The sequence below is a fragment of the Oncorhynchus gorbuscha genome, unplaced genomic scaffold (genome assembly GCF_021184085.1).
Source record: "Oncorhynchus gorbuscha isolate QuinsamMale2020 ecotype Even-year unplaced genomic scaffold, OgorEven_v1.0 Un_scaffold_2012, whole genome shotgun sequence".
In the NCBI taxonomy this organism is placed as follows: Eukaryota; Metazoa; Chordata; class Actinopteri; order Salmoniformes; family Salmonidae; genus Oncorhynchus; species Oncorhynchus gorbuscha.
In genome coordinates, this window is record NW_025746628.1 from 30001 (window position 1) to 55432 (window position 25432).

A 25432-nucleotide genomic window follows, 5' to 3' on the forward strand; every position below is an offset into this window, starting at 1 on the left:
AGTTGTAACCTATAGTATAGTAGTATAGTATAGTAGTAGCCTATAGGCGTATAGTAGCAGCCTATAGTGTAGTAGTAGCCTATAGTTGTATAGTATAGTAGTGCCTATAGGTGTATAGTATAGTAGTAGCCTATAGTAGTATAGCACAGTCGTAGCCTATAGTGTAACATGTTAGTATAGTATGGTATGGTGTAGTAGTAGCCTATAGTATAACAGTGTCGTATAGTAGTATGGTAGTATAGTATAGTAATAGCCTAGAGTGGTATGGTATAGTAGTAGCCTATAGTATAGTAGAGAAGTATAGTATTAGCCTATAGTATAGTAGCTTAGTATAGCAGTAGCCCATAGTATAGTATAGTAGTAGCCTATAGTAGTATAGTATGGCATAGTCTGGCATAGTATAGTAGGAGCTTATAGTATTATGGTATAGTATTGTAGTAGGCTATAGTAGTATAGTATAGTTGCCTAGTAGTAGCCTAAAGTATAGTATAATAGTAGCCTATAGTAGTATAGTAGCATAGTAGTAGCCTATAGTAGTATAGTATTATAGTAGTAGCCTATAGTAGTATATTAAAGTAGTATAGTATAGTAGTAGCCGATAGTATAGGTGTATTGTGGCATAGTATAGTAGTAGCCTATATTATAGTAGTAGCTTATAATAGTATAGTATAGTAGTAGCCTATATTATGATAGTATATGTGTATAGTAGTAGCCTACAGTATAGTAGCCTATATTATATTAGTATAGTAGTAGCCTATAGTATAGAAGTATAGTATAGAGGTAGCCTATAGTATAGTGGTTTAGTATAGTAGCAGCCTATATTATAGTAGTATAGCATAATAGTAGCATATATCATGGTAGTATAGTAATAGCCCATAATATAATAGTATAGTAGTGTAGTAGCATATAGCATGGTAGTATAAAATAGTAGTAGCCTATAGTATTATAGTAGTAGCCTATAATATAATAGTATAGTAGTGTAGTATGGTATAGTATAGTAATAGCCTATAGTAGTGGGGTGTATTAGCATAGTGTAGTAGTCACCTATAGTATAGTAGTGTAGTCTAGGAGTAGCCTATAGTATCGTACCATAGTATAGCAGTAGCCTATAGTAGTATAGTATCGTCGTACAGTAGTAGCCTATAGTATAGTATTGTAGTAGCCCATACCATAGTAGTATAGTATGGTAGTACCCCATAGTATAGTAGTATAGTATTATAGTATAGTATGGTGGTATAGTATTATAATATAGAATGGTAGTATGGTGGTATAGTATAGTATGGCAGTACCCCATAGTATAGTGGTATAGTAGTATAGTATTATTGTATAGTTGGTGGTATAGTATAGTAGTAGCCTATATTAGTATAGTATTAGCCTATATTAGTATAGTATGGTGGTATAGTATAGTAGTAGCATATGTTAGTATAGTATGGTGGTATAGTATAGTAGTAGCATATATTAGTATAGTATGGTGGTATAGTAGTAGTCTATATTAGTATAGTATGGTGGTATAGTATAGTAGTAGCATATATTAGTATAGTATGGTGGTATAGTATAGTAGTAGTCTATATTAGTATAGTATGGTGGTATAGTATAGTAGTAGTCTATATTAGTATAGTATGGTGGTATAGTAGTAGTCTATATTAGTATAGTATGGTGGTATAGTATAGTAGTAGCATATATTAGTGTAGTATGGTGGTATAGTATAGTAGTAGCATATATTAGTGTAGTATGGTGGTATAGTAGTAGCATATGTTAGTATAGTATGGTGGTATAGTATAGTAGTAGCCTATATTAGTATAGTATTAGCATATATTAGTATAGTATGGTGGTATAGTATAGTAGTAGCATATATTAGTATAGTATGGTGGTATAGTAGTAGCATATGTTAGTATAGTTGGTGGTATAGTATAGTAGTAGCCTATATTAGTATAGTATTAGCATATATTAGTGTAGTATGGTGGTATAGTATAGTAGTAGCATATATTAGTATAGTATGGTGGTATAGTAGTAGCATATGTTAGTATAGTATGGTGGTATAGTATAGTAGTAGCGTATATTAGTATAGTATGGTGGTATAGTAGTAGCATATGTTAGTATAGTATGGTGGTATAGTATAGTAGTAGCATATATTAGTATAGTATGGTGGTATAGTATAGTAGTAGCATATATTAGTATAGTATGGTGGTATAGTAGTAGCATATGTTAGTATAGTATGGTGGTATAGTATAGTAGTAGCATATGTTAGTATAGTATGGTGGTATAGTATAGTAGTAGCATATGTTAGTATAGTATGGTGGTATAGTATAGTAGTAGCATATATTAGTATAGTATGGTGGTATAGTATAGTAGTAGCATATATTAGTATAGTATGGTGGTATAGTAGTAGTCTATATTAGTATAGTATGGTGGTATAGTATAGTAGTAGCATATATTAGTATAGTATGGTGGTATAGTAGTAGTCTATATTAGTATAGTATGGTGGTATAGCGGTGGTGGAAAAAGTACCCAACTATCATACTTGAGTAAAAGTAAAGATACCTTAATAGAAAATGACTCAAGTAAAAGTAAAAGTCACCCAGTAAAATCTACTTGAGTAACGGTATACAAGTATTTGGTTTAAAATATACTTAAGTATCAAAAGTAAAAGTGTAAATCCTTCTAAATTCCTTATATTAAGCAAACCAGATGGCACCATTTTCTTGTCCAACATTCAGTTATAATTTACAAACAAAGCATGTGTATTTAGTGAGTCAGATCAGAGGCAGTAGAGATGACCAGGGATGTTCTCTGTTTATTGAGTCTGTCAGATCAGAGGCTGTAGAGTCGACCAGGGATGTTCTCTGTTTAGTGACTCCACCAGATCAGAGGCAGTAGAGACGACCAGGGATGTTCTCTGTTTAGTGAGTCAGATCAGAGGCAGTAGAGTCGACCAGGGATGTTCTCTGTTTAGTGAGTCTGCCAGATCAGAGGCAGTAGAGATGACCAGGGATGTTCTCTGTTTAGTGAGTCAGAACAGAGGCAGTAGAGATGACCAGGGATGTTCTCTGTTTAGTGAGTCAGAACAGAGGCAGTAGAGATGACCAGGGATGTTCTCTGTTTAGTGAGTCAGAACAGAGGCAGTAGAGATGACCAGGGATGTTCTCTGTTTAGTGAGTCAGATCAGAGGCTGTAGAGATGACCAGGGATGTTCTCTGTTTAGTGAGTCAGAACAGAGGCAGTAGAGATGACCAGGGATGTTCTCTGTTTAGTGAGTCCTCCAGATCAGAGGCTGTAGAGATGACCAGGGATGTACTCTGTTTAGTGAGTCAGATCAGAGGCAGTAGAGATGACCAGGGATGTTCTCTGTTTAGTGAGTCTGTCAGATCAGAGGCAGTAGAGATGACCAGGGATGTTCTCTGTTTAGTGAGTCTGATCAGAGGCAGTAGGGATGACCAGGGATGTACTCTGTTTAGTGAGTCAGAACAGAGGCAGTAGAGATGACCAGGGATGTTCTCTGTTTAGTGAGTCTGTCAGATCAGAGGCAGTAGAGATGACCAGGGATGTTCTCTGTTTATTGAGTCCTCCAGATCAGAGGCTGTAGGGATGACCAGGGATGTTCTCTGTTTATTGAGTCCTCCAGATCAGAGGCTGTAGGGATGACCAGGGATGTTCTATCTTTAGTGAGTCTGATCAGAGGCAGTAGAGATGACCAGGGATGTTCTCTGTTTAGTGAGTCTGTCAGATCAGAGGCTGTAGAGATGACCAGGGATTTTCTCTGTTTATTGAGTCTGCCAGATCAGAGGCAGTAGGGATGACCAGGGATGTTCTCTGTTTAGTGAGTCCGCCAGATCAGAGGCAGTAGGGATGACCAGGGATGTTCTCTGTTTAGTGAGTCCTCCAGATCAGAGGCAGTAGGGATGACCAGGGATGTTCTCTGTTTAGTGAGTCTGCCAGATCAGAGGCAGTAGAGATGACCAGGGATGTTCTCTGTTTAGTGAGTCCACCAGATCAGAGGCAGTAGAGATGACCAGGGATGTTCTCTGTTTAGTGAGTCCACCAGATCAGAGGCTGTAGGGATGACCAGGGATGTACTCTGTTTAGTGAGTCAGATCAGAGGCTGTAGAGATGACCAGGGATGTACTCTGTTTAGTGAGTCCACCAGATCAGAGGCTGTAGGGATGACCAGGGATGTACTCTGTTTAGTGAGTCCACCAGATCAGAGGCTGTAGGGATGACCAGGGATGTTCTCTGTTTAGTGAGTCCACCAGATCAGAGGCAGTAGAGATGACCAGGGATGTTCTCTGTTTATTGAGTCCTCCAGATCAGAGGCTGTAGGGATGACCAGGGATGTTCTCTGTTTAGTGAGTCTGATCAGAGGCAGTAGAGATGACCAGGGATGTTCTCTGTTTAGTGAGTCTGTCAGATCAGAGGCTGTAGAGATGACCAGGGATGTTCTCTGTTTATTGAGTCTGCCAGATCAGAGGCAGTAGGGATGACCAGGGATGTTCTCTGTTTAGTGAGTCCGCCAGATCAGAGGCAGTAGGGATGACCAGGGATGTTCTCTGTTTAGTGAGTCCTCCAGATCAGAGGCAGTAGGGATGACCAGGGATGTTCTCTGTTTAGTGAGTCCACCAGATCAGAGGCAGTAGAGATGACCAGGGATGTTCTCTGTTTAGTGAGTCCACCAGATCAGAGGCTGTAGGGATGACCAGGGATGTACTCTGTTTAGTGAGTCAGATCAGAGGCTGTAGAGATGACCAGGGATGTACTCTGTTTAGTGAGTCCACCAGATCAGAGGCTGTAGGGATGACCAGGGATGTACTCTGTTTAGTGAGTCCACCAGATCAGAGGCTGTAGGGATGACCAGGGATGTTCTCTGTTTAGTGAGTCCACCAGATCAGAGGCAGTAGAGATGACCAGGGATGTTCTCTGTTTATTGAGTCCTCCAGATCAGAGGCTGTAGGGATGACCAGGGATGTTCTCTGTTTAGTGAGTCTGATCAGAGGCAGTAGAGATGACCAGGGATGTTCTCTGTTTAGTGAGTCTGTCAGATCAGAGGCTGTAGAGATGACCAGGGATGTTCTCTGTTTATTGAGTCTGCCAGATCAGAGGCAGTAGGGATGACCAGGGATGTTCTCTGTTTAGTGAGTCCGCCAGATCAGAGGCAGTAGGGATGACCAGGGATGTTCTCTGTTTAGTGAGTCCTCCAGATCAGAGGCAGTAGGGATGACCAGGGATGTTCTCTGTTTAGTGAGTCTGCCAGATCAGAGGCAGTAGAGATGACCAGGATGTTCTCTGTTTAGTGAGTCCACCAGATCAGAGGCAGTAGAGATGACCAGGGATGTTCTCTGTTTAGTGAGTCCACCAGATCAGAGGCTGTAGGGATGACCAGGGATGTACTCTGTTTAGTGAGTCAGATCAGAGGCTGTAGAGATGACCAGGGATGTACTCTGTTTAGTGAGTCCACCAGATCAGAGGCTGTAGGGATGACCAGGGATGTACTCTGTTTAGTGAGTCCACCAGATCAGAGGCTGTAGGGATGACCAGGGATGTTCTCTGTTTAGTGAGTCCACCAGATCAGAGGCAGTAGAGATGACCAGGGATGTTGTCTGTTTAGTGAGTCCACCAGATCAGAGGCTGTAGGGATGACCAGGGATGTTCTCTGTTTAGTGAGTCTGCCAGATAAGAGGCAGTAGGGATGACCAGGGATGTTCTCTGTTTAGTGAGTCTGTCAGATCAGAGGCTGTAGAGATGACCAGGGATGTTCTCTGTTTAGTGAGTCTGCCAGATCAGAGGCTGTAGAGATGACCAGGGATGTTCTCTGTTTAGTGAGTCCCCCAGATCAGAGGCTGTAGAGATGACCAGGGATGTTCTCTGTTTAGTGAGTCCGCCAGATCAGAGGCTGTAGAGATGACCAGGGATGTTCTCTGTTTAGTGAGTCCACCAGATCAGAGGCTGTAGAGATGACCAGGGATGTTCTCTGTTTAGTGAGTCTGCCAGATCAGAGGCAGTAGAGATGACCAGGGATGTTCTCTGTTTAGTGAGTCCTCCAGATAAGAGGCAGTAGGGATGACCAGGGATGTTCTCTGTTTAGTGAGTCTGTCAGATCAGAGGCAGTAGGGATGACCAGGGATGTTCTCTGTTTAGTGAGTCCACCAGATAAGAGGCAGTAGGGATGACCAGGGATGTTCTCTGTTTAGTGAGTCCTCCAGATAAGAGGCAGTAGGGATGACCAGGGATGTTCGGTTGATAAGTGCGTGAATTGGACTATTCTCCTGTCCTAAGTACTTTTGGGTGTCAAGGAAAATGTATGGAGTAAAAAGTACAATATTTTCTTAAGGAATGTAAGTAAAGTAAAAGTAAAAGTAGTAAAACAATATAAATAGTAAAATAGTAAAGTACACATACACCAAAAAACTACTTAAGTAGTACTTTAAAGTATTTTTCCTTAAGTACTTTACACCACTGTCGTATAGTATAGAAGTATAGTCATTTTGTGGACACAGATTTGATTAAAGATACATGACAGATTCTTGCAGAGGTTGAGATATGATATAATATCAGCACACCTGAATAGGGAATTCCTTGATGACAGAAGAGAGCATAGGGTCTTGGTTGACGTCCAGTTTGCATCCTGTAGCCAGCCATATCCTGTCCCCAGTCCAAGTCTCACAGCCATTCTGTCCACACAGTGACAGTCTCCACACCTGGCTTTCATAGCACCACTTAGCTTCAGTCACCTGTAGAACACAACAGGTCATGAACCTCGGCTCTGCTTTCTCTCTTTCACCAGATTGTGTTGTTTTATGTTTCCAAATGTTAGTTCCAAATGTTAGTTCTCTACTGCGACCCCCAGGCACACGTAACCTCTGTGGAGAGAGGGTGGACAGAGGTTGTGTGTGCCTGGGGGTCGCAGTAGAGAGGGTGGACAGAGGTTGTGTGTGACTGGGGGGGGGGGGTCGCAGTAGAGAGGGTGGACAGAGGTTGTGTGTGACTGGGGGGGGGGTCGCAGTAGAGAGGGTGGACAGAGGTTGTGTGTGACTGGGGGGGTCCTGAGGGGTGGACAGAGGTTGTGTGTGCCTGGGGGGGGGTTCGCAGTTTATTAATATTATTGATATCTATTTACTAGCAGTATTATTCTGACTAGTAGCATTACCATATTATTGTTATTTCTGTACCTGGCAGTATGCTCGGACAGACAGCTGTCCAGTCTGGATGTAGGGCTGCAGGGCTGCGTAGGCCTCAGGTGTAACTGCCCCTCCCTTCCTGGCCTGTCTGATCATGGCCAGTCTCTTATGGACGCTGCTCTCGTTGTAGAACTGGCGCAGGTAGGCCAGGCCGTCCATCTTGATGCCGTGCTCCACATGAGAGTACCGGCCCACCAGGCTTTCCACGTCACCCACGTCAAACTGCTTCAGCTGGGGGAGATGACCGAGGCAGAGGGGTTTGGGGTTGGAGATCATGGTGGTCTGACTATAACATTCTCTTAACATCACACTGCTTCAGCTGGGGGAGATGACCGAGGCAGAGGGGTTTGGGGTTGGAGATCATGGTGGTCTGACTATAACATTCTCTTAACATCACACTGCTTCAGCTGGGGGAGAGGAGCGAGGCAGAGGGGTTTGGGGTTGGAGATCATGGTGGTCTGACTATAACATTCTCTTAACATCACACTGCTTCAGCTGGGGGAGAGGAGCGAGGCAGAGGGGTTTGGGGTTGGAGATCATGGTGGTCTGACTATAACATTCTCTTAACATCAAACTGCTTCAGCTGGGGGAGAGGAGCGAGGCAGAGGGGTTTGGGGTTGGAGATCATGGTGGTCTGACTATAACATTCTCTTAACATCAAACTGCTTCAGCTGGGGGAGAGGAGCGAGGCAGAGGGGTTTGGGGTTGGAGATCATGGTGGTCTGACTATAACATTCTCTTAACATCAAACTGCTTCAGCTGGGGGAGAGGAGCGAGGCAGAGGGGTTTGGGGTTGGAGATCATGGTGGTCTGACTATAACATTCTCTTAACATCAAACTGCTTCAGCTGGGGGAGAGGAGCGAGGCAGAGGGGTTTGGGGTTGGAGATCATGGTGGTCTGACTATAACATTCTCTTAACATCACACTGCTTCAGCTGGGGGAGAGGAGCGAGGCAGAGGGGTTTGGGGTTGGAGATCATGGTGGTCTGACTATAACATTCTCTTAACATCAAACTGCTTCAGCTGGGAGGGAGGGGGGGGGCACTCTGGAAATGTGATGTATTTCTAGAATATATTTTCTAAACCAACATGTCTAAAAATGAACTAAATCTAAAAGGGTACTTTTGAGATATTCATTTTAGTAGTTTTGATGTTGAATAAATTCATGCGTAAATTTGTAGTTCACAATATAGACATACTATATTAAATACGTATATAAATACTCCATATTTTTGAGATTTCTCTATGAAGAGAGTAATGACACCAAGATGTTGTCTATCTGTCAGTATGTCCCTAGGAGAGGTGGGTGTGGAGTCAGGAGCAGGAGACCAAGATGTTGTCTATCTGTCAGTATCTCTCTAGGAGAGGTGGGTGTGGAGTCAGGAGACCAAGATGTTGTCTATCTGTCAGTATCTCCCTAGGAGAGGTGGGTGTGGAGTCAGGAGACCAAGATGTTGTCTATCTGTCAGTATCTCCCTAGGAGAGGTGGGTGTGGAGTCAGGAGACCAAGATGTTGTCTATCTGTCAGTATCTCCCTAGGAGAGGTGGGTGTGGAGTCAGGAGACCAAGATGTTGTCTATCTGTCAGTATCTCCCTAGGAGAGGTGGGTGTGGAGTCAGGAGCAGGAGACCAAGAGGTTGTCTATCTGTCAGTATGTCCCTAGGAGAGGTGGGTGTGGAGTCAGGAGCAGGAGACCAAGATGTTGTCTATCTGTCAGTATCTCTCTAGGAGAGGTGGGTGTGGAGTCAGGAGACCAAGAGGTTGTCTATCTGTCAGTATGTCCCTAGGAGAGGTGGGTGTGGAGTCAGGAGCAGGAGACCAAGATGTTGTCTATCTGTCAGTATCTCTCTAGGAGAGGTGGGTGTGGAGTCAGGAGACCAAGAGGTTGTCTATCTGTCAGTATCTCCCTAGGAGAGGTGGGTGAGGAGTCAGGAGCAGGAGACCAAGAGGTTGTCTATCTGTCAGTATCTCCCTAGGAGAGGTGGGTGTGGAGTCAGGAGCAGGAGACCAAGAGGTTGTCTATCTGTCAGTATCTCCCTAGGAGAGGTGGGTGTGGAGTCAGGAGACCAAGAGGTTGTCTATCTGTCAGTATCTCCCTAGGAGAGGTGGGTGTGGAGTCAGGAGACCAAGATGTTGTCTATCTGTCAGTATCTCCCTAGGAGAGGTGGGTGTGGAGTCAGGAGCAGGAGACCAAGATGTTGTCTATCTGTCAGTATCTCCCTAGGAGAGGTGGGTGTGGAGTCAGGAGCAGGAGACCAAGAGGTTGTCTATCTGTCAGTATCTCCCTAGGAGAGGTGGGTGTGGAGTCAGGAGCAGGAGACCAAGAGGTTGTCTATCTGTCAGTATCTCCCTAGGAGAGGTGGGTGTGGAGTCAGGAGACCAAGAGGTTGTCTATCTGTCAGTATCTCCCTAGGAGAGGTGGGTGTGGAGTCAGGAGCAGGAGACCAAGAGGTTGTCTATCTGTCAGTATCTCCCTAGGAGAGGTGGGTGTGGAGTCAGGAGACCAAGATGTTGTCTATCTGTCAGTATGTCCCTAGGAGAGGTGGGTGTGGAGTCAGGAGCAGGAGACCAAGAGGTTGTCTATCTGTCAGTATCTCCCTAGGAGAGGTGGGTGTGGAGTCAGGAGACCAAGAGGTTGTCTATCTGTCAGTATCTCCCTAGGAGAGGTGGGTGTGGAGTCAGGAGCAGGAGACCAAGAGGTTGTCTATCTGTCAGTATCTCCCTAGGAGAGGTGGGTGTGGAGTCAGGAGCAGGAGACCAAGATGTTGTCTATCTGTCAGTATGTCCTTAGGAGAGGTGGGTGTGGAGTCAGGAGCAGGAGACCAAGATGTTGTCTATCTGTCAGTATCTCCCTAGGAGAGGTGGGTGTGGAGTCAGGAGCAGGAGACCAAGATGTTGTCTATCTGTCAGTATCTCCCTAGGAGAGGTGGGTGTGGAGTCAGGAGCAGGAGACCAAGATGTTGTCTATCTGTCAGTATCTCCCTAGGAGAGGTGGGTGTGGAGTCAGGAGCAGGAGACCAAGATGTTGTCTATCTGTCAGTATCTCTCTAGGAGAGGTGGGTGTGGAGTCAGGAGACCAAGAGGTTGTCTATCTGTCAGTATCTCCCTAGGAGAGGTGGGTGTGGAGTCAGGAGACCAAGAAGTTGTCTATCTGTCAGTATGTCCCTAGGAGAGGTGGGTGTGGAGTCAGGAGCAGGAGACCAAGAGGTTGTCTATCTGTCAGTATCTCTCTAGGAGAGGTGGGTGTGGAGTCAGGAGACCAAGAGGTTGTCTATCTGTCAGTATCTCCCTAGGAGAGGTGGGTGTGGAGTCAGGAGACCAAGAGGTTGTCTATCTGTCAGTATCTCCCTAGGAGAGGTGGGTGTGGAGTCAGGAGCAGGAGACCAAGAGGTTGTCTATCTGTCAGTATCTCTCTAGGAGAGGTGGGTGTGGAGTCAGGAGACCAAGAGGTTGTCTATCTGTCAGTATCTCCCTAGGAGAGGTGGGTGTGGAGTCAGGAGCAGGAGACCAAGAGGTTGTCTATCTGTCAGTATCTCCCTAGGAGAGGTGGGTGTGGAGTCAGGAGCAGGAGACCAAGATGTTGTCTATCTGTCAGTATCTCCCTAGGAGAGGTGGGTGTGGAGTCAGGAGCAGGAGACCAAGATGTTGTCTATCTGTCAGTATCTCCCTAGGAGAGGTGGGTGTGGAGTCAGGAGACCAAGAGGTTGTCTATCTGTCAGTATGTCCCTAGGAGAGGTGGGTGTGGAGTCAGGAGCAGGAGACCAAGATGTTGTCTATCTGTCAGTATCTCCCTAGGAGAGGTGGGTGTGGAGTCAGGAGACCAAGAGGTTGTCTATCTGTCAGTATGTCCCTAGGAGAGGTGGGTGTGGAGTCAGGAGCAGGAGACCAAGAGGTTGTCTATCTGTCAGTATCTCCCTAGGAGAGGTGGGTGTGGAGTCAGGAGCAGGAGACCAAGATGTTGTCTATCTGTCAGTATGTCCCTAGGAGAGGTGGGTGTGGAGTCAGGAGACCAAGAGGTTGTCTATCTGTCAGTATGTCCCTAGGAGAGGTGGGTGTGGAGTCAGGAGACCAAGAGGTTGTCTATCTGTCAGTATCTCCCTAGGAGAGGTGGGTGTGGAGTCAGGAGACCAAGAGGTTGTCTATCTGTCAGTATCTCCCTAGGAGAGGTGGGTGTGGAGTCAGGAGTCAGGAGACCAAGAGGTTGTCTATCTGTCAGTATCTCCCTAGGAGAGGTGGGTGTGGAGTCAGGAGCAGGAGACCAAGATGTTGTCTATCTGTCAGTATCTCCCTAGGAGAGGTGGGTGTGGAGTCAGGAGACCAAGAGGTTGTCTATCTGTCAGTATCTCCCTAGGAGAGGTGGGTGTGGAGTCAGGAGACCAAGAGGTTGTCTATCTGTCAGTATCTCCCTAGGAGAGGTGGGTGTGGAGTCAGGAGCAGGAGACCAAGAGGTTGTCTATCTGTCAGTATCTCCCTAGGAGAGGTGGGTGTGGAGTCAGGAGCAGGAGACCAAGAGGTTGTCTATCTGTCAGTATCTCCCTAGGAGAGGTGGGTGTGGAGTCAGGAGTCAGGAGACCAAGAGGTTGTCTATCTGTCAGTATCTCCCTAGGAGAGGTGGGTGTGGAGTCAGGAGCAGGAGACCAAGATGTTGTCTATCTGTCAGTATCTCCCTAGGAGAGGTGGGTGTGGAGTCAGGAGACCAAGAGGTTGTCTATCTGTCAGTATCTCCCTAGGAGAGGTGGGTGTGGAGTCAGGAGACCAAGAGGTTGTCTATCTGTCAGTATCTCCCTAGGAGAGGTGGGTGTGGAGTCAGGAGCAGGAGACCAAGAGGTTGTCTATCTGTCAGTATCTCCCTAGGAGAGGTGGGTGTGGAGTCAGGAGCAGGAGACCAAGATGTTGTCTATCTGTCAGTATCTCCCTAGGAGAGGTGGGTGTGGAGTCAGGAGACCAAGATGTTGTCTATCTGTCAGTATGTCCCTAGGAGAGGTGGGTGTGGAGTCAGGAGACCAAGATGTTGTCTATCTGTCAGTATGTCCCTAGGAGAGGTGGGTGTGGAGTCAGGAGACCAAGATGTTGTCTATCTGTCAGTATCTCCCTAGGAGAGGTGGGTGTGGAGTCAGGAGCAGGAGACCAAGAGGTTGTCTATCTGTCAGTATCTCCCTAGGAGAGGTGGGTGTGGAGTCAGGAGACCAAGAGGTTGTCTATCTGTCAGTATCTCCCTAGGAGAGGTGGGTGTGGAGTCAGGAGCAGGAGACCAAGATGTTGTCTATCTGTCAGTATCTCTCTAGGAGAGGTGGGTGTGGAGTCAGGAGCAGGAGACCAAGATGTTGTCTATCTGTCAGTATGTCCCTAGGAGAGGTGGGTGTGGAGTCAGGAGACCAAGAGGTTGTCTATCTGTCAGTATCTCCCTAGGAGAGGTGGGTGTGGAGTCAGGAGCAGGAGACCAAGATGTTGTCTATCTGTCAGTATGTCCCTAGGAGAGGTGGGTGTGGAGTCAGGAGACCAAGAGGTTGTCTATCTGTCAGTATCTCCCTAGGAGAGGTGGGTGTGGAGTCAGGAGCAGGAGACCAAGAGGTTGTCTATCTGTCAGTATCTCCCTAGGAGAGGTGGGTGTGGAGTCAGGAGCAGGAGACCAAGAGGTTGTCTATCTGTCAGTATCTCCCTAGGAGAGGTGGGTGTGGAGTCAGGAGCAGGAGACCAAGATGTTGTCTATCTGTCAGTATCTCCCTAGGAGAGGTGGGTGTGGAGTCAGGAGCAGGAGACCAAGAGGTTGTCTATCTGTCAGTATCTCCCTAGGAGAGGTGGGTGTGGAGTCAGGAGACCAAGATGTTGTCTATCTGTCAGTATCTCCCTAGGAGAGGTGGGTGTGGAGTCAGGAGACCAAGATGTTGTCTATCTGTCAGTATCTCCCTAGGAGAGGTGGGTGTGGAGTCAGGAGCAGGAGACCAAGAGGTTGTCTATCTGTCAGTATCTCCCTAGGAGAGGTGGGTGTGGAGTCAGGAGCAGGAGACCAAGATGTTGTCTATCTGTCAGTATCTCCCTAGGAGAGGTGGGTGTGGAGTCAGGAGCAGGAGACCAAGATGTTGTCTATCTGTCAGTATCTCCCTAGGAGAGGTGGGTGTGGAGTCAGGAGCAGGAGACCAAGAGGTTGTCTATCTGTCAGTATCTCCCTAGGAGAGGTGGGTGTGGAGTCAGGATCAGGAGACCAAGATGTTGTCTATCTGTCAGTATCTCCCTAGGAGAGGTGGGTGTGGAGTCAGGAGACCAAGATGTTGTCTATCTGTCAGTATCTCCCTAGGAGAGGTGGGTGTGGAGTCAGGAGACCAAGATGTTGTCTATCTGTCAGTATCTCCCTAGGAGAGGTGGGTGTGGAGTCAGGAGCAGGAGACCAAGAGGTTGTCTATCTGTCAGTATCTCCCTAGGAGAGGTGGGTGTGGAGTCAGGAGACCAAGAGGTTGTCTATCTGTCAGTATCTCCCTAGGAGAGGTGGGTGTGGAGTCAGGAGCAGGAGACCAAGAGGTTGTCTATCTGTCAGTATCTCCCTAGGAGAGGTGGGTGTGGAGTCAGGAGCAGGAGACCAAGATGTTGTCTATCTGTCAGTATCTCCCTAGGAGAGGTGGGTGTGGAGTCAGGAGCAGGAGACCAAGAGGTTGTCTATCTGTCAGTATGTCCCTAGGAGAGGTGGGTGTGGAGTCAGGAGACCAAGATGTTGTCTATCTGTCAGTATCTCCCTAGGAGAGGTGGGTGTGGAGTCAGGAGCAGGAGACCAAGAGGTTGTCTATCTGTCAGTATCTCCCTAGGAGAGGTGGGTGTGGAGTCAGGAGCAGGAGACCAAGAGGTTGTCTATCTGTCAGTATCTCCCTAGGAGAGGTGGGTGTGGAGTCAGGAGCAGGAGACCAAGAGGTTGTCTATCTGTCAGTATCTCCCTAGGAGAGGTGGGTGTGGAGTCAGGAGCAGGAGACCAAGAGGTTGTCTATCTGTCAGTATGTCCCTAGGAGAGGTGGGTGTGGAGTCAGGAGCAGGAGACCAAGAGGTTGTCTATCTGTCAGTATCTCTCTAGGAGAGGTGGGTGTGGAGTCAGGAGCAGGAGACCAAGATGTTGTCTATCTGTCAGTATGTCCCTAGGAGAGGTGGGTGTGGAGTCAGGAGACCAAGATGTTGTCTATCTGTCAGTATCTCCCTAGGAGAGGTGGGTGTGGAGTCAGGAGACCAAGATGTTGTCTATCTGTCAGTATCTCCCTAGGAGAGGTGGGTGTGGAGTCAGGAGACCAAGATGTTGTCTATCTGTCAGTATCTCCCTAGGAGAGGTGGGTGTGGAGTCAGGAGCAGGAGACCAAGATGTTGTCTATCTGTCAGTATCTCCCTAGGAGAGGTGGGTGTGGAGTCAGGAGCAGGAGACCAAGAGGTTGTCTATCTGTCAGTATCTCTCTAGGAGAGGTGGGTGTGGAGTCAGGAGCAGGAGACCAAGAGGTTGTCTATCTGTCAGTATCTCTCTAGGAGAGGTGGGTGTGGAGTCAGGAGACCAAGATGTTGTCTATCTGTCAGTATCTCCCTAGGAGAGGTGGGTGTGGAGTCAGGAGACCAAGATGTTGTCTATCTGTCAGTATCTCTCTAGGAGAGGTGGGTGTGGAGTCAGGAGACCAAGATGTTGTCTATCTGTCAGTATCTCCCTAGGAGAGGTGGGTGTGGAGTCAGGAGACCAAGATGTTGTCTATCTGTCAGTATCTCCCTAGGAGAGGTGGGTGTGGAGTCAGGAGCAGGAGACCAAGATGTTGTCTATCTGTCAGTATCTCCCTAGGAGAGGTGGGTGTGGAGTCAGGAGCAGGAGACCAAGAGGTTGTCTATCTGTCAGTATCTCCCTAGGAGAGGTGGGTGTGGAGTCAGGAGCAGGAGACCAAGATGTTGTCTATCTGTCAGTATCAGCCAACAACGTAGAGGACCACAAAATCAGCCACTAGAAAACAGGAATCCAGGCTGGTGGAAAACGGAGGAACACACTCCTCTGACTAAACTAACGTGCTGGAAAAACAGTCCTGTGAAATAAACCTGCTTAACAGAGAAAAACGCAACCCAAGCCAACGACAGTAACACAAACAATCTTGCACAAAACCTAGAGGGTAGGGCGAGATTAAATACCCCACTGATTAGCCTAAACTAGACACAGGTGAACACAAGACAGACAAAACCAAACGAAAAAGAAAAGGGGTCGGTGGCAGCTAGTAGGCCGGCGACGGCGACCGCCCAGCGCCTCCCGAACAGAGGGAGGAGCCACCTTCGGTGGAAGGCGTGGCACAGATCATAGGGTCTTACAGGAGGCATGTATTATGTCTAAAAAAGCCATTTTCACCATGGTTTTCAAAACAATGGTTTGTGCTACAAATGTAAAAGCATATTAAAACCTCATTGATCCTCCAAATGAGGTTTCTATGTGATAATTCCCAGGACTAACAAGTTTCCACTTCGGGCCATAGATCTAAACAGAAACAGACCTGTAAGTGTTTGCGCATCACCCAGGTCACATGACTGGCTCCTTGCTGCAGAGCGATGGAAATGACGTGAGCGCTGGTCAGGCCTCCACCAACCACCACCACCCTCTGGCCAGGCTCAGACACCACATGGGGACCTGCTGGATGGAGACAGAGTTAGTGATACCACATAGAGACCTGCTGGATGGAGACAAGAGTTAGTGACACCACAGAGACCTGCTGGATGGAGACAAGAGTTAGTGACACCACATAGAGACCTGCTGGATGGAGACAGTTAGTGACACCATAGAGACCTGCTGGATGGAGACAGAGTTAGTGACACCACATAGAGACCTGCTGGATGGAGACAGAGTTAGTGACACCACATAGAGACCTGCTGAATGGAGAGAGAGTTAGTGACACCACATAGAGACCTGCTGGATGGAGACAGAGTTACTGACACCACATAGAGACCTGCTGAATGGAGACAAAGTTACTGACACCACATAGAGACCTGCTGAATGGAGACAAAGTTACTGACACCACATAGAGACCTGCTGAATGGAGACAGTTAGTGACACCACATAGAGACCTGCTGAATGGAGACAGAGTTAGTGACACCACATAGAGACCTGCTGAATGGAGACAGAGTTACTGACACCACATAGAGACCTGCTGAATGGAGACAGTGTTACTGACACCACATAGAGACCTGCTGAATGGAGACAGAGTTACTGACACCACATAGAGACCTGCTGAATGGAGACAGAGTTACTGACACCACATAGAGACCTGCTGAATGGAGACAGAGTTACTGACACCACATAGAGACCTGCTGAATGGAGACAGAGTTAGTGACACCACATAGAGACCTGCTGAATGGAGACAGAGTTACTGACACCACATAGAGACCTGCTGAATGGAGACAGAGTTAGTGACACCACATAGAGACCTGCTGAATGGAGACAGAGTTACTGACACCACATAGAGACCCGCTGAATGGAGACAGAGTTAGTGACACCATGCTGAATGGAGACAGAGTTACTGACACCACATTGAGACCTGCTGAATGGAGACAGAGTTACTGACACCACATAGAGACCTGCTGAATGGAGACAGAGTTACTGACACCACATTGAGACCTGCTGAATGGAGACAGAGTTACTGACACCACATAGAGACCTGCTGAATGGAGACAGAGTTAGTGACACCACATAGAGACCAGCTGGATGGAGACAGAGTTAGTGACACCACATAGAGACCTGCTGGATGGAGACAGAGTTACTGACACCACATAGAGACCTGCTGAATGGAGACAGAGTTACTGACACTACATAGAGACCCGCTGAATGGAGACAGAGTTAGTGACACCATGCTGAATGGAGACAGAGTTACTGACACCACATTGAGACCTGCTGAATGGAGACAGAGTTACTGACACCACATAGAGACCTGCTGAATGGAGACAGAGTTACTGACACTACATAGAGACCTGCTGGATGGAGACAGAGTTACTGACACCACATAGAGACCTGCTGAATGGAGACAGAGTTACTGACACCACACTGACTCTTAACAGGAACAGAATGTCCAACACAAATAAGTACTAAGTAAATAAGTTAATTTCTACATTTGATAAGTCAAATAGATGCCCAGTCAGTGTGATATTACAGTATTGCAGCCTTTGGCTTGACAGCATGTCATGTCACCTCAATATCAGGAGAGGGCGTTATTGTACAGTGTCATGTCACCTCAACACCAGGAGAGGGCATTATTGTACAGTGTCATGTCACCTCAACACCAGGAGAGGGCGTTATTGTACAGTGTCATGTCACCTCAACACCAGGAGAGGGCATTATTGTACAGTGTCATGTCACCTCATCACCAGGAGAGGGCATTATAGTACAGTGTCATGTCACCTCAACACCAGGAGAGGGCATTATAGTACAGTGTCATGTCATGTCACCTCAACACCAGGAGAGGGCATTATTGTACAGTGTCATGTCACCTCAACACCAGGAGAGGGCATTATTGTACAGTGTCATGTCACCTCAACACCAGGAGAGGGCGTTATAGTACAGTGTCATGTCACCTCAACACCAGGAGAGGGCATTATAGTACAGTGTCATGTCACCTCAACACCAGGAGAGGGCATTATTGTACAGTGTCATGTCACCTCAACACCAGGAGAGGGCGTTATAGTACAGTGTCATGTCACCTCAACACCAGGAGAGGGCATTATTGTACAGTGTCATGTCACCTCAACACCAGGAGAGGGCGGTATAGTACAGTGTCATGTCACCTCAACACCAGGAGAGGGCGTTATTGTACAGTGTCATGTCACCTCAACACCAGGAGAGGGCATTATTGTACAGTGTCATGTCACCTCAACACCAGGAGAGGGCATTATAGTAGTGTCATGTCACCTCAACACCAGGAGAGGGCATTATTGTACAGTGTCATGTGGAGACATATGGTCCATCTATACAGATAGCTATCAATAGCAGAGGATTCTCATCTCAACCGACCTGATGAGAGAGAAGAAGAACTCTCTTCCTGTTCCTGGTTCTGGCTTCTTGGTTCCTGTTGCCGCGTTGACCGTGAGTGGTGGTGCATGAGCTGCACGGTGTGCTGCAGGCGTTCCTCAGGGTAGCTCTCCGCTATGGACGACACCCAGAAAGGAATGTTGGCCATCTGGGCACGGGTCGGCCCGGTCGCCATGACTACCCGCCTAGCCTCGAGGACGTCCCCGTTCTGAAGGAATACCCTGAATGATGTTACAATTCCTTCTGACATGACAGGGGTCAGTCTGTCCACTGTGCCCTTTGTCAGGACACTGTCCAGGCCATATTTGTTCACCTGGAGAGTATTGTTGTTGTATAGTTATTTTGTTCTGGGTGATTTGAGTTGATGGCTAATAGATTACATGCGCACACACGGTACATTATATATCACAGGTTCATAGATTTTAATGAACAACTACAGTGGCAAATTAAAGTATATGAACCCTTTGGAATTACGGTTGAAGTCAGATGTTTACACACACCTTAGCCAAATACATTTAAACTCAGTTTTTCACAATTCCTGACATTTAATACTAGTAAAAATTTCCTGTCTTAGGTCACTTAGGATCACCACTTCAAGAATGTGAAATGTCAGAATAATCGTAGAGAGAATTATTTATTTCAGCTTTTATTTCTTTCATCACATTCCCAGTGGGTCAGAAGTTTACATACACTCAATTAGTATTTGGTAGCATTGCCTTTACATTTTTTTTTACTTGGGTCAATTGTTTCAGGTAGCCTTCCACAAACTTCCCACAATAAGTTGGGGGAATTGTGCCCCATTCCTCCTGACAGAGCTGGTGTAACTGAGTCAGGTTTGTAGGCCTCCTTGCTCGCAAACGCTTTACCAGTTCTGCCTACACATTTTCTATGGTATTGAGGTCAGGGCTTTGTGATGGCCATTCCAATACCTTGACTTTGTTGTCCTTAAGCCATTTTGCCACAACTTTGGAAGTATGCTTGGGGTCATTGTCTATTTGTAAGACCCTTTTGCGACCAAGCTTTGACTTCCTGACTGATGTCTTGAGATGTTGCTTCAATATATCCACATCATTTTCCATCCTCGTAATGCCATCTATTTTGTGAAGTGCACCAGTCCCTCCTGCAGCAAAGCACCCCCACAACATGATGCTGCCACCCCTGTGCTTCACGGTTGAGATGGTGTTCTTCGGCTTGCAAGCCTCCCCCTTTTTTCTCCAAACATAACAATGGTCATTATGAACAAACAGTTCTATTTTTGTTTCATCAGACCAGAGGACATTTCTCCAAAAAGTGCAGTCTTTGTCCCCAAATACATCCACAGGTACACCTCCAATTTACTCAAATTATGTCAATTAGCCTATCAGAAGCTTCTAAAGCCATGGCATAATTTTCTGGAATTTTCCAAGCTGTTTAAAGGCACAGTCAACTTAGTGTTGGTAAACTTCTGACCCACTGGAATTGTGATACAGTGAATTATAAGTTAAATAATCTGTCTGTAAACAATTGTTGGAAAAATTATCTGTGTCATGCACAAAGTAGATGTCCTATCCGATTTGACAAAACTATCGTTTGTTAACAAGACAATTTGGAGTGGTTGAAAAACGAGTTTTAATGACTCCAACCTAAGTGTATGTAATCTTCCGACTTCTACTGTACCTGGATTTCTGCATAAATTGGTCATCAAATTTGATCTGATCTTCATCTAAGTCACAACAATAGACGAACAGTGTGCTTTAACTAATAACACACAAATTATTGTATTTATCTTGTCTATATTGAATACATAATTTAAACATTCACAGTGTAGGTTGGAAAACGCTAGGTTAAAACCTTTTACGGCTAGGGGTTCTGCTAGCTGTAACGGTTCTCTTGTGGTGAAGGAGAGTCAGGCCAAAATGCAGCGTGTAGATTGCGATCCATGTTTAATAAACAAACGTAAAACACGAATCAATTACAAACACTACAAAACAATAAACGTAATGAACGTAACGAAAACCGAAACAGCCTATACTTGTGTAAACTAACACAGAGACAGGAACAAGGACACTAAGGACAATCACCCACGAAACACACAAAGCATATGGCTGCCTAAATATGGTTCCCAATCAGAGGCAACGATAAACACCTGCCTCTGATTGAGAACCACTTCAGACAGCCATAGACTTAACTAGAACACCCCACTAAGCTACAATCCCAATACCAACACACCACAAACAAAAACCCCATGCCACACCCTGGCCTGACCAAATAAATGAAGATAAACACAAAATACCTCGACCAGGGCGTGACAGAACCCCCCCCCCCCCCAAGCTGCGGACTCCCGGACGCACTTCAAAACAATAGGGAGGGTCCAGGTGGGCGTCTGTCCATGGTGGCGGCTCTGGCGCGGGTCGTGGACCCCACTCAATCACCGTCTTAGTCCCTCCTCCTCGCGTCCTTGGATAGTCCACCCTCGCCGCAGACCATGGCCTAGTAGTCCTCACCCAGAACCCCACTGGACTGAGGAGCAGATCGGGACTGAGGGGCAGCTCGGGACTGAGGCAGCTCGGGACTGAGGGGAAGCTCGGGGCCGAGGGGAAGCTCGGGACCGAGGGGAAGCTCGGGACCGAGGGGAAGCTCGGGACCGAGAGGAAGCTCAGCACCGAGAGGAAGCTCAGCACTGAGAGGAAGCTCAGCACTGAGAGGAAGCTCAGGCAGGTAGCTGAATCCGGCATCTCCTGGCTGACTGGCGGATCTGGAAGAGTCTGGTTGAGTGGCGGATCTGGAAGAGTCTGGTTGACTGGCAGATCTGGAAGAGTCTGACTGACTGGCAGATCTGGAAAAGTCTGGCTGACTGGCGGATCTGGAAGAGTCTGGCTGACTGGCGGATCTGGAAGAGTCTGGCTGACTGGCGGATCTGGAAGAGTCTGGCTGACTGGCGGATCTGGAAGAGTCTGGCTGACTGGCGGATCTGGAAGAGTCTGGTTGACTAGCAGATCTGGAAGAGTCTGGTTGACTAGCAGATCTGGAAGAGTCTGGTTAACTAGCAGATCTGGAAGAGTCTGGCTGACTGGCAGATCTGGAAGAGTCTGACTGACTGGCAGATCTGGAAAAGTCTGGCTGACTGGCGGATCTGGAAGAGTCTGGCTGACTGGCGGATCTGGAAGAGTCTGGCTGACTGGCGGATCTGGAAGAGTCTGGCTGACTGGCGGATCTGGAAGAGTCTGGCTGACTGGCGGATCCTGGCAGACTGACGGATCTGGCTGCTCCATGCTGACTGGCGGCTCTGGCTGCTCCACGCTGACTGGCGGCTCTGGCTGCTCCATGTAGGCTGACAGCTCTGGCGGCTTCTTACAGACTGGCAGCTCTGGCGGCTCCGTGCAGACTGGCAGCTCCGTGCAGACTGGCAGCTCCATGCAGACTGGCAGCTCCTTGCAGACTGGAAGCTCCTTGCAGACTGGCAGCTCTGGCTGCTTCATGCAGACTGGCAGCTCTGGCTGCTTCATGCAGACTGGCAGCTCTGGCTGCTTCATGCAGACTGGCAGCTCTGGCTGCTTCATGCAGACTGGCAGCTCTGGCTGCTCCTTGCAGGCTGGCAGCTCTGGCTGCGCTGAACAGGCAGGAGACTCCAGCAGCGCTGTAGAGGAGGAAGGCAGCTCCTTGCAGACTGGCAGCTCCTTGCAGACTGGCAGCTCCTAGCTTCTGGACCTGAGTAGCAGGCAGTTTACTTTGGGCACCCTTTTCATCCGGATGTGAAAATACCGCCCCCTAGCCCAAAGAGGTATTAATGACATCTCCAAAAGCTAATTGGAGTCAGGAGTCAGCTAACCTGGATTCCAATCAATGAGATGAGATTGGAGATGTTGGTTCGAGCTGCCTCGCCCTATAAAAACACTCATAAAATTTGAGGTTGCTATTCACAAGAGGCATTGCCTGATGGGAATCATGCCTCGAACAAGAGAGATCTCAGAAGACCTAAGATTAAGATAAAGCTGGAAAGGGTTACAAAAGTATCTCTAAAAGCCTTGATGTTCATCAGTCCACGGTAAGACAAATAGTCTATAAATGGAGAAAGTTCAGCACTGTTGCTACTCTTCCTAGGAGTGTCCATCCTGCAAAGATTACTACAAGAGTACAGCTCAGAATGCTCAATGAGGTTAAGAAGAATCCTAGAGTGTCAGCTAAAGACTTACAGGAATCTCTGGAACATGCTAACATCTCTGTTGATGAGTCTATGATACGTAAAACACTAAACAAGAATGGTGTTCATGGGAGGACTCCACTGAAGAATCCACTGCTGTCCAAAAAAACATTGCTGCACGTCTGAAGAGCACCTGGATGTTCCACTGTGCTTCTGGGAAAATATTCTGAGAACAGATTAAACTAAAATTGAGTTGTTTCGAAGGAACACACAACACTATGTGTGGAGAAAAAAAGGCACAGCACACCAACATCAAAATCTCATCCCAACTGTAAAGTTTGGTGGAGGGAGCATCATGGTTTGGGGCTGCTTTGCTGCCGCAGCGCCTGGACAGTTTGCTATCATCGACAGAAAAATGAATTCCCAAGTTTATCAAGACATTTTGTAGGAGAATGTAAGGCTCTGTTCACCAATTGAAGCTCAACAGAAGGTGGGTGATGCAACAGGACAACGACCCAAAACACAGAAGTAAATCAACAACAGAAGAAAGTACGCCTTCTGGAGTGGCCCAGTCAGAGTCCTGACCTTCTGGAGAGGCCCAGTCAGAGTCCTGACCTTCTGGAGTGGCCCAGTCAGAGTCCTGACCTTCTGGAGAGGCCCAGTCAGAGTCCTGACCTTCTGGAGTGGCCCAGTCAGAGTCCTGACCTTCTGGAGAGGCCCAGTCAGAGTCCTGACCTTCTGGAGAGGCCCAGTCAGAGTCCTGAGCTTCTGGAGAGGCCCAGTCAGACTCCTGACCTTCTGGAGTGGCCCAGTCAGAGTCCTGACCTTCTGGAGTGGCGCAGTCAGACTCCTGACCTTCTGGAGTGGCCCAGTCAGAGTCCCGACCTTCTGGAGTGGCCCAGTCAGAGTCCTGACCTTCTGGAGTGGCCCAGTCAGACTCCTGACCTTCTGGAGTGGCCCAGTCAGATTCCTGACCTTCTGGAGTGGCCCAGTCAGAGTCCTGACCTTCTGGAGTGGCCCAGTCAGAGTCCTGACCTTCTGGAGTGGCCCAGTCAGAGTCCTGACCTTCTGGAGTGGCCCAGTCAGACTCCTGACCTTCTGGAGTGGCCCAGTCAGATTCCTGACCTTCTGGAGTGGCCCAGTCAGAGTCCTGACCTTCTGGAGTGGCCCAGTCAGAGTCCTGACCTTCTGGAGTGGCCCAGTCAGAGTCCTGACCTTCTGGAGTGGCCCAGTCAGAGTCTTGACCTCAACCCGATTGAGATGCTGTAGCATGACCTCAAGAGAGCAGTTCACACCAGACATCCCAAGAATATTGCTGAACTGAAACAGTTTTGTAAAGAGGAATGGTCCAAAATTCCTCCTGACCGTTGTGCAGGTCTGATCTGCAACTACAGAAAACGTTTGGTTGAGGTTATTGCTGCCAAAGGAGGGTCAACCAGTTATTAAATCCCAGAGTTTTCATACTTTTCCCACCCTGCACTGTGAATGTTTACACGATGTGTTCAGTAAAGACTTGAAAATGTATAATTGTTTGTGTTTGTTAGTTTAAGCAGACTGTGTTTGTCTATTGTTGTGACCTAGATGAAGATCAGATCACATTTTATAACCAATTTATGCAGAAATCCGGGTATTTCCAAAGGGTCCACATACTTTTTCTTGCAGCTGTACATAAACCCTACAATAGAGCAAGCATTCACTGTAAAACTCACATTCACTATCATTAGTAGTCATCATGTGTATTAGTGCAGGTCTGGAACAAAAGCCTGCTCAACCCCAGTAGCTCTCCAGCAGGAGGGTTAGTTGACTACTCCCAGGGAAGTCCTACTTATGTCACACAGAGAAGCATCACTGTTATTGCAAAATGTTGTGTAGTGGAGGGATTCACATAGTATGTTTAGTATGGTGCAGGGTTGGGGTCAATTCCATTTAAATTCCAATTGGATGTTCAGTTTACTTCCTGAATTGACTGAACTGAAATGGAATTCACCCCAATGATGGTATGGTGCCTTTTCACTTCAACTCAACTCAAGCCAAGGCCAGCATGCATCTCCATCTCCGACCTGCTGCATGAAGAAGTCCACACTGAGCCTGGTGCCTGGCAGGCTAAAGTACAGGCTCTTCTGTAGGCCTCTGCTGCTGCTCAGTCTCCTCCTGTCCTTCTTGCCCAGACGCATGTCGTTGAAGAAGGCGTTCTCATCCAGAATGAAGGTGTGGTCAGGGAGGCAGTGTAGCTCCGCTGTCCGATCCTTCTCCAGAACAAACTCCTGCAAAGCCCTCTGGAAGGAACCAAGACACAGGGATTATAGGCAAAAACAAGTACACTGCCTGAATTGACTGGATTGAAAACTGAAGTGACCTCAACTCGCGTTGTCCAAAAGGAACCATTCATTCAACCCTACAGCAGGGACCATAAACCTTGTTGAGTGTGTGTGTCTGTGTGCACCAGGGTGTGTGAGCGAAGGTGAGGGATGTACCTTATTGAGTGGGTCTGTGTGCACCAGGGTGTGTGAGCGAAGGTGAGGGATGTACCTTATTGAGTGGGTCTGTGTGCACCAGGGTGTGTGAGCGAAGGTGAGGGATGTACCTTATTGAGTGGGTCTGTGTGCACCAGGGTGTGTGAGCGAAGGTGAGGGATGTACCTTATTGAGTGGGTCTGTGTGCACCAGGGTGTGTGAGCGAAGGTGAGGGATGTTGAGTGCTCTGAACTGGCTCTCCCACAGCGAGGTCCATGCTCCGTATGAGTCCACCACTCTGAAGGCCAGCGGAGGGCAGGATGAAACTGACTCTGGGTCTGGAGCGGCCTGCTCCTCGGGCTCGGCTGTCTGCTGTCCTGGGAGATATTACACAACTGTCAACCAGACAGCATCGCCAGCAGAATGGTGTGAACTGGAGAGACTCAAATACCGTCTATACAGTCAAATTAAGCCTACACCTTCAACCTCGACTAAAAGCACTTTCAATGGAGATTTTGTTTTTAGTCTAGAGACTGGATCTGAGCCCGGCTTGGAGTGGCCTGCTCCTCAGCTGGCTGTTGTCATGGGGATGGGGAGAGATTAGAGACCTGTCAAACAGAGAGCACTAACAGCATGCTGTACACTATATGTGTAGGGAGATTAGAGAGGAATGTCTCTCCTA

At 47.4% G+C, this 25432-nt stretch overlaps 1 pseudogene; it reads right to left on the bottom strand.

The window, feature by feature from the left end:
• Positions 1-25432, bottom strand: part of LOC124024814 — a 28709-nt pseudogene that overhangs the window by 1473 nt on the left and 1804 nt on the right.